Here is a 293-nt window from a genome sequence, read left to right on the forward strand (position 1 = left end):
AAAAAAAACCCACCTCAAACCAGCGAGACTGCAGGGGAAAAAAAAAATGGAAGTGGCTGAGCAAGCGAAGGTTTTTTTGGGTTGCTTTTTTGTTTTTTGTTTTTTTTTTACTTGAAACAAAGAACAAGGTAAAAAAGCATAGTTTATTTGGAAAAAGTTAAGAGATTCAGATGATGCCCGGAGGCGCTAGTGCGGATTTGTTGGTGGGTTTTGTTGTTGCTGCTGTTGTTACTCATGGACTTACTCCTCTGTCCTCCCTCCTCCTCCCCCCTCAGGCACCGATGGCCGGACAG

Source organism: Pterocles gutturalis, unplaced genomic scaffold (genome assembly GCF_000699245.1).
Source record: "Pterocles gutturalis isolate BGI_N339 unplaced genomic scaffold, ASM69924v1 scaffold32937, whole genome shotgun sequence".
Classification (NCBI taxonomy): Eukaryota; Metazoa; Chordata; class Aves; order Pterocliformes; family Pteroclidae; genus Pterocles; species Pterocles gutturalis.